Here is a 7,551-nt window from a genome sequence, read left to right on the forward strand (position 1 = left end):
CTCTGCCTTCCAGACATGCCAGGCATCTCGTTGGTCCCTGTGCCAGGCTGAATGGCATATTCCCTTTCTCTTGTTCCGTTCCCACCCTCATCAAGCACACAGCTCTCTGGCTGAAGAAGTCCCAGTTCCCCTTCCAGCAGTCTGCCCCTTAAGGCCGGGCATCCCCTGGTGCTGTGCCAGGGTTGTCTTCCTCCAGACACAGGGAGCCCTGGGCAGGCCGCATGCACCAGCACCTTGTGCCCCGGGTCCAGTACACAGTAGGTGTGCAGCTGTGTGGGAATGCATCGAATGCAGGCTCCACGGCACTGGCCCTGGAAAGGGGAGGATATCGGAGACAGCCTAGGTGGGTTTGCGCATCTGTGGGGGGACCTGGAGCTCAGGCACGCAGTGACTCCCCAGGGTAGGGGGCTCTGATCGTGACACACCCAGGAGTCGGATGTCACGTCTGTGGGTTGCCTGGAGCCCTGGTGCCCGGGAGCACCTGGACTGCATGGCTTTTGGGCTCCCGTGGTTAAAACCAGTGAGCAAAGGCAGGTGGCTATGTGTAAGCAGAGCTGGGCCATCCAAGTCCAACTTGCCAAAGCCTCACAGTAGACGGGGGCAGGCCTTATTACTTCTGCTTTGCAGGTGGGAAAGTGAGTCTGGGAACCCGAAAGGGACTGGCCAGAGCTGCCCAGGTGACCACAGGTGTCTGGAGGCAAGCCAGGTGCTGCCCGGGGTCTGCATACCTGCTCCTAAGGGGCCTGTGCCCTGCCTGCCCCAGGAAGCCACGTCCTCACACCTGCCCCTTTGGCCTGCACCCCAGGGGACCGGCTGAATGAGTGCGTGGCCTACCACCGGCTAGCTGCCCTGCACCAGCAGCTGGGCGATGGCGAGCTGGCGGAGCACTTCTACCTCAAGGCCGTTTAGCTCTGCAACTCGCCGCTGGAGTTCGATGAGGAGACCCTCTACTACCTGAAGGTGAACCTGGTGCTCCGTGACATCATCTACGACCTGAAGGTGGGTGGGGAGGGGCAGGGCTCGGGGTGTTCCCGGCCCCCTTGGAGTGGGATCTCCACCCGGACCCCAGAGGCCTGGGTTCCAGCCTTCCTTAGGAATGGCCCAGTGGCCTCCCTGGAGCTGCACCCAGCTGGAGGAGCCGGCAAGGTTAGCAGGTAAAACCCAGCTCCCCAGATGGCCAGGCCCCACCCTCAAGAACTCGGTCTCAGCCAAAGAGGCTGACACATGAGCGGGCAATGGTGGCCTCTGGGTAAAGGGAGATCGTAGTCGGGAGGCCCTCCTGGAGGTGGTGACACCAAAGCTGAGTCTTGACAGTCAAGTGTCAAGGTGCATTTAACAAAGAAAACAGGGTCGGGAGAGTGACATTTCAGAGGACGGCATCATCCTCACATTGAATCCACGTTGCAAGATCCAACCCAAATCCTGGCGCCTCCTCTAGGAAGCCTGCCCAGTGTGCCAGCCCGCACTGAGCAACTCCTTCCTGGAGTCCCGAGACACCTTGAATCTTCACATCACCCAGGAAGGGTGGGGTGGGACCAGTGTCTTACCATTGGGTTCACAGACAGGGAAACCCCAGCGCAGGGCAGGTGCAATGGGGCGGGGCCCAAGCCAACCAGACTGAGGCCTTGCTGGGTCGGGTCTGTCTTGAGGGAAGGTGCTGGGACCTGTACTCCCTCTGCCCCTAGTCCTGCAGGGGTGGAGAGCTGGGACTGGCAGACTCAGACCTGGGATATCTGCACCCCTCTATCCAGCAGGTGCCCGCCCCTCCTCAGCATCGCACCGGCACCGTGTCAGTGCTCCTTATGGGCTGAGGAACCAGGGCGCTCCAGTCCAGGGACCGAGATCTTGGGGACCTTAGAACAACATGAGGAGCAGGGGTAGCCCTAAGACCCCACCCCGAATCCCCCACCACAGGCCTGGGGCTGCCCAGGAGGCCCCCGCCCAGTGCTGGCGACACCTGGTGCTCAGAAGCTGTCCCAGTGACCTCCCAAGTCCCAGCCAGACAGGGAGGTGCCAGGTGTCAGGCCCAGAGGGACGCTGCTCACTGCTTAGGGGCTCACCTGGAATCCAGGGGACGGGCCTCCCAGAAGGGGCCTTTCTCTCTCTCGGTCAAGCCTGCCACCCACTCCGCCTGCCCAGGAGGAAGGAAAGGGCCAAGTAGTACCTGAGAGGCCAACGTCCACGGTTGGGGTCGAGGGGCACAGCCCTCTGGGCCTCATTGTGACTATGCTGTCAGCGCAGGCCAGCTTCCCACAGGGAGGCCCCCTCGGAATTCCCAAGGGAGGCTGTCTTTCCAAGGCCACGCCCTCCTCCTTGTATAGGAGGCTCTGTACCCCGGGCCCAGAGGAGTGGGCGAGAAAGCCGGGCTGGATGGGGCCTGGAAGGCTGGCGGAGAGGCAGGGGTAAATGGGCATCCTTGCCGATTGCCTCTAAAATGGGGTCCCCTTTAAGTTTACACATGAGAGTGAGCCCTGGACTAGGGTGGATTAGGTGTGTCCTGGCTCAGCCTGCCACTCACTAGCTGCTGCACACACTACAGGCACATTGAAATGCACAGGCACACGCACACTCAGGCACACACACTCAGGCCTGCCTGCACTGAGCAACTCCTTCCTGGAGCACACACACAGGCGCACACACACACGCATATGCAGAGACATATGCTTTGGCTGGCTCCTTCCTGTTTAGTTGGGATGCCCCCACTCCAGGAAGCCCTTGCCTCCCACCCCTGGCTGAGTCTGGGGCCTCCTGGGCCCCCACAGGCTTCTGGGTTTCCCTGTACCACAGCCCGGGCCACCCTGTATGGTCAGTGTTCACTCCCAGGTCCCTCAGCCTGGGAGCAAGGACGTTAGGCTCAGCCACACACCCAGCACAGAGGCCAGTGTTCGGCTGGGCGGTGACTCAGGGCCTTCTCACGCCCCTGCTCCGTGTGTGGGGCAGGGCAGTGAGGGAATGGACTGCTGCATCTTGAACTTTGTCCTTGGCTCTGGGAGCCATCTTGAGATGGTAAAGGGGGACAGGCCAGGCACGAGTCTTAGGTCCCTTGGTTGACCCTCATGTGGAGGAGGCACCTGGGGAGAAGCCGGGTGGGGGGGTGGGACGGTCAAGGAGGAGGTCTGGGAGGCCAACCCAGGGATGGTGAGTTTGAGCCAAAGATGCATTGAAAACAGGAGTGGATGTCTGGGGAGTCACACTCCGTCAGTATTTCAGGGAACATTGCCAGAGAGGACACCTGGGAGATGGTTTTGTACCTGGCCTGGCCCGTGGAGGGCCTGGAAATGGTCAGCAAGGACAGGGGCCAGAGGGGACCCTGGGTCACTCAGTGCTGTGCCCCTGCTGGGGCTTGGAGCCGTGGGTCCTGCATGGAACTCAGAGCAGGCAGGATCGGCCCTGACCTCAGCCCATGGGGAAAGCAGCCACTGCCGGCAGAGAGGGTGAGACTGGGGCAGGAGGCTTGATGTGAGTGGGGGCATAGGGACAGTTGAAGTATTCGAGGGGTGTCAGGGTCATCCCCACCTCCTGCAGCTGAGACCACAGCAGTGTCACAGGCTTCAGGGCACATGGGGTGAGCCAGCATTGGCTGGACATGTGGAACGACCTGGAGACAGGAACAGCCTCTGGGAAGACGGGCTCCGAGTCCCCCTTTTGCTGAGCATGACCTGTCCCCTTCAGGACCCGTTTGATGCAGCTGGGTACTACCAAGCTGGCACTGGCAGCCACCGTGGACCTGGGCAACAAGAAGGCACAGCTGAAGATCTACACGTGGCTGGCCACCATCTACCAGAACTTCCTCCTGGACCGCGAGAAGTCCTCCTCTTCTACCAGAAGGCCAGGACCTTCACCACAGAGCTCAACGTCCGCAGGGTCCACCTGCCGCCTCTGCCACTCTGCGGGTGGGCCCCCTTAGGTTGGCCCCCAGCCACCCTCGCTGAGGACAGCATCTGAGGGAGTGGGTTTTGTGCAAGGAGGGTGGTCTCCTGCCTCTTCTGGTGTCTCCCGTGGTTCATTTTCTGGGAAATGGAGGCATGAAAGCAGGGGTCAAACAGCAATAAAGGTTTTTTTTTGTTTTTGTTTTTTTTTTTTTTTGCAATAACATACCAAAGTCCCCGGGGCATCCTTCCCTGTGTGCTTCCTGGGGTGTGTCTACTAGGGGCTAGCTCCTTCCCTGGTGGCAGCCCTCTAATCTTGGGGATGAGAAGGACCCCGAGTCCAATAGACCTGGGCCAGGTCACCATGAGCCTCGGTTTCCCTGGCGGCCAGAGGGGAGATGGTGGTGGAACTCCCTGGGCAGCTCCCTGCTCAGAGCTTTTGCTGTAGGTCTCACGCCACCCTTGCCTTTAACCTTCAGGCCACTGTGCCCGGATGTGGGGGCTGCTAGTGCCCCTGTTCACCATTGAAGAAACAGAGGCACAGAGAGGTTAAGTGTCTGGCCCACCGTCACACAGCAGGTAGGGGCGGAGACCCAGAGCCCAGTACACTGACCAACACACCACCCTGCCAGCCTGCTGCCAGGAAAGTGTCCCCCATTAGGACCCAAAGTCAACTCCTTGTCCTCTCTTGTGATGTCAGGAGAGCCACAGCCCCGTGAGGGTGGCCCCGGGGATCCCTCACTCAGTGTCCTCTGCTCCCAGACTTGGCTGGGCCGAGCCTGGCCAGTCCCACCTTTGGCCACTGGTCAGCCCTGCGGGAAGTGAGATGCAGGGATCTACAAAGACCGCCTGTGTAGACGCTGCTGTCCAGTGTTGAAAGCCTTATCTGGGCTGCCCCCCAAGCCGTCCCCACATACCCCTCCCCTTCCGGCCCCCGGCCCTCATCCCAGTCCCAGGAGTCCCAGGTTTTCCTTCTTGGTATCTCTTGGCCCCGGGAACACAGCTCACACAGTCTCTTTGCCAGTTTACAGCAAGGAAACCGAGGTTCAGAGACTGTGGGTGTCCCATGTGATTCTCACATACACTGCACTCTCCCAGGCCCCTCTTTTAAACACTTTAAATGAGGTGACATTCACATCACAAGTGATTAACTATTTCAACGCAAATCATGTGGTGGCATTTGTGCATTCACAGTCCTGTGCAACCACTCACGCCATCCAGTTTCTAAATGTTTTCATCTCCCCAGAAGAAACCTCCCATCCTCACTAAGCAGTTACCCCTCCCTTGGTATCCCCCAAGCCCCTCGTTTAATGAAAGGGGAAACTGAGGCCTGGAGAGAGACTTGCCAGTGGGCGCAGCTCTGAGAAGGAATCAGGCACCCATCTGCTGCTTCAGTCCTGGGTTGGTTTTCCACCCAGCAGAGGTGACAGAGCCTGGAGGTTCTGGGAGCGCCACAGGGAAGCCCCATGCTTGCAGCCAGAGCCCTGCCCCAAGCCTCCCCACCAGGGGGCAGCAGAGAGCTTTCCAGCACCGACCGCGGGGCTGGCAGGAAGCAGCGGGTCAGAGCTGCTGACAAGCCTCATTCATGTTGACCCCAGATCGCTGTCTCTGTGGGTTGAGCTTGGGAATTGGAGGCCACATGATTGGAAACATGAAGAGGGCTCGGCCTGGCTGGAGCAGCGGGAAGCGCCGTCACATTTACTGAGGACACAGACCTCCTGCCCGCTGGGCCGAGCCTGCAGCCATTCTTCTCAGGGTGGGGTCCGCAGGTCCGGGTTGCTCTCGGCCCCCGACCTGCCTCAGAGTCCGGGGGACTTTGGAACTGTGCCTCCCCATCTCCACCCACCCTGGCTGGTGCCATGAGGGGCCTGGATCCTGGGATCTTGGGATCCTGTTCCTCTTGGGCAGCAGAGACTGGGGGACCAGAGGAGATGATGGGTCTTCAAGCCCCACATTCAAACCCCAGCCCACCACTCAGTCTGGGGGTGCGGGGTGAGGGAGTTGATTTCTGAGCCCCAGTTTGGTCACCACTAAAATGAGGTCGACCTACTGGGGCAGACTGCCAGCCCCAGGGCTAATAGAGGCCTATTTCCTACTGACAATACTTCTTACTCCTAGGAACGGCTCCAACAACCACACACTAGAGAACATTCAACCCACGCCAACTTGTCAGAGGCACGTGAACCAGAGCGACTCCATCTTGAATGGGGGCTGGGTAAAGGGAGGCTGAGACCTGCTGGGCCGCATTTCCAGGAGGCTAGGCGTTCTTAGTCACAGGATGAAATAGGAGGTCGGCACAAGATACAGGTCATAAAGACCTTGCTGATAAAGCAGGTTGCAGTAAAGAAGCCAGCCAAAGCCCACCAAACCCAAGATGACCACGAGAGTGACCTCTGATTGTCCTCATGGCTCATTATATGTTAATTACAATGAATGAGCTGCTAAAAGACACTCCCACCAGCGCCATCATAGTTTACAGATGCCATGGCAACATCTGGAGGTTACCCTACATGGTCTAAAAAGGAAAGGACAAACTCTCAGTTCTGGGAATAACTGGAACCCCTTTCCTGGAACACTCATGAATAGTACAATCCTTGTTTAGCGTATGATCAAGAAATAACCATGAAAATGGGCAACCAGCAGCCTTTGAGGCCACTCTGCCTATGGAGCAGCCATTCTTTTTTTTTTTTTTTTGGGAGATGGAGTCTTGCTCTGTTGCTCAGACTGGAATGCAGTGGGCGTGATCTTGGCTTACTACAACCTCCGCCTCCTGGGTTCAAGCGATTCTCCTGCCTCAGCCTTCCTAGTAGCTGGGACTACAGGCACCTGCCACCACACCCAGCTAATCTTTTGTATTTTAGTGGAGACAGGGTTTTGCCATGTTGGACCAGGCTGGTCTCGAAGTTCTCACCTCAGATGATCCACCTGCCTCGGCATCCCAAAGTTATGGGATTACAGGAGTAAGCCACTGCGCCCGGCCAGAGTAGCCATTCTTTTAATTCTTTTCTTTCCTAATAAACTTGCTTTCACTTTATGGACTCGCCCCGAATTCTTTCTTCTGTGAGATCCAAGAACCCTCTCTTGGGGTCTGGATCGGGACCCCTTTCCAGTAACTTACTTAACCTCTCAGACCCTTCATCTCTTCATCTGTAACCAAAGACAACGCCTCCCCAGAGGTTCCAATAGTGAGGAGAGAACGCATGGGAAACGAGGGGCACGGAGTTGGTGTGCAGAACCAATGTCACAGGCTGGCTGTCAAGCCACTGTCATACTGGAAGTAATATCATGCTCTCGCCCACAAGTTATGAGGAACAATATCACAGGGGGGTGTGTACCTTCTCCGGTAGTGGGAGTACCATCACCATCTCTTCCTTTAGATGACAGGAACAATATCACAGGGTGGGTGTACACCCCGTGTGTTTTTGGAAGCAATATCATTCTTCTAGGTTTTATGATGCATATCACAGGCGGGGTGTACACCCCTTGTTATATTGGATGGAGTCTCATCCTCTTTCAACCTGTATCTTTAGAACAATATCCCATGGGGGTTGTACATCTCTTCAATATTGGTAGTAACGCCATCTTCTCCTTTCCTGGATATAAGAAACAGTATCACAGGAGGGGTCTACACCCCTTTCAATATTGGTAGTAATATCACCTCTCCCCTGTGGATATTAAGGAC

The 7,551-nt window shown here is 57.5% G+C and overlaps 1 pseudogene; it reads left to right on the plus strand.

Moving 5' to 3' along the window:
* The window catches only part of LOC105535397, a 22,259-nt pseudogene extending 18,327 nt beyond the window's left edge, over positions 1-3,932 (plus strand).
* The last annotated feature ends 3,619 nt before the right edge of the window (positions 3,933-7,551 follow it).

The sequence above is a fragment of the Mandrillus leucophaeus genome, unplaced genomic scaffold (genome assembly GCF_000951045.1).
Source record: "Mandrillus leucophaeus isolate KB7577 unplaced genomic scaffold, Mleu.le_1.0 Scaffold1458, whole genome shotgun sequence".
Taxonomy (NCBI): Eukaryota; Metazoa; Chordata; class Mammalia; order Primates; family Cercopithecidae; genus Mandrillus; species Mandrillus leucophaeus.